This window comes from Austrofundulus limnaeus, unplaced genomic scaffold, assembly GCF_001266775.1.
Source record: "Austrofundulus limnaeus strain Quisiro unplaced genomic scaffold, Austrofundulus_limnaeus-1.0 Scaffold1978, whole genome shotgun sequence".
NCBI classification, from domain to species: Eukaryota; Metazoa; Chordata; class Actinopteri; order Cyprinodontiformes; family Rivulidae; genus Austrofundulus; species Austrofundulus limnaeus.
Genome location: NW_013954380.1, coordinates 16,817 through 17,924, shown reverse-complemented (window position 1 = coordinate 17,924; position 1,108 = coordinate 16,817).

The window sequence follows — 1,108 nt, the reverse complement described above, 5'->3', positions numbered from 1 at the left end:
TAAATAATATAATAATTGTAGAAAACATGTGCCAGAGAGCCTCGAGTTAAAATAAATTAAGCAAATCTGAAATGAAACCATCCATTAAGAAATATAAACAAGATTACTGGGATTTACAAGACATTTAAAACATTTAAAACACCAGGACTTAAGTCTTGATGTTTTTCCTCGCTTAACTGAAATAAATGATTTATTTGTGTATTGTAGGCATTAAATGGTAAATGGACTGTACTTATATTTCACCTTTCTGTCCATCCAGGACACTTAAAGCTCTTCACAACCTGTGTCCTCATGTATCCATTCACACAGCACTCTGTTAGCTCTCTACAAAGATAACATGTACAATCAGTATGGAGACTAACCAGTGTTAATCATTCATACACTGATGGGACACATCAGAGGCATTAGGGGTGAGGTGTCTTGCCCAAGGACACAATAACTGAGGCAGCTGGATGGGGGATTGAACCGGTGACCTTCTGGTTCCAGGACAGCCCCCCAACCACTGTGCTACAGCCGCCCTGCATGACAGTGCAGCAGTACAGYTCTGTGTCTGGATGGTTGTGATTCATACATTTTCCTGTTGGATGTTTGTCTGTTTTGTATCAGTTGAAGTTGAAACCTGAGGAGTAATTACATTTTATTTCTTAGTGAATGTTTTTATTTCAGATTWGCTCAATGGGAGTTCAGCTTGATTACTTGTTTTGCCATGGTATCTGCTGTTTCATTTCCCTGGAACCCAAAAGACTTGTATTGTACTTTTATTTTCTAGTTTATACCTTGTAAATATATTTCATTGATGATATCTGTACTGGTTGAGGATTTATCAGCTGCGATGCTACCAAGTGCTGAAACACTATCAGATGCAGTAACTTTCTTACATTATTCTCTTCTATCCAGTGCAGAGCCAGCAGTTGTGTTGTGTGCAGTAAATGTAAACTGAACCTGWCTTTGTTTATTTCTCTATAAATGCTGTGATGTCTTTTCTTACAAACTYGTTTGTGATTTATCCTCCACTKTGTTTTCTCACATTTTATAGGGACAAACTGCACTAATCCTTGTCCTGAGTCTTCATTAAATACCCATCCATCCATCCATCCATTTTCTGTAC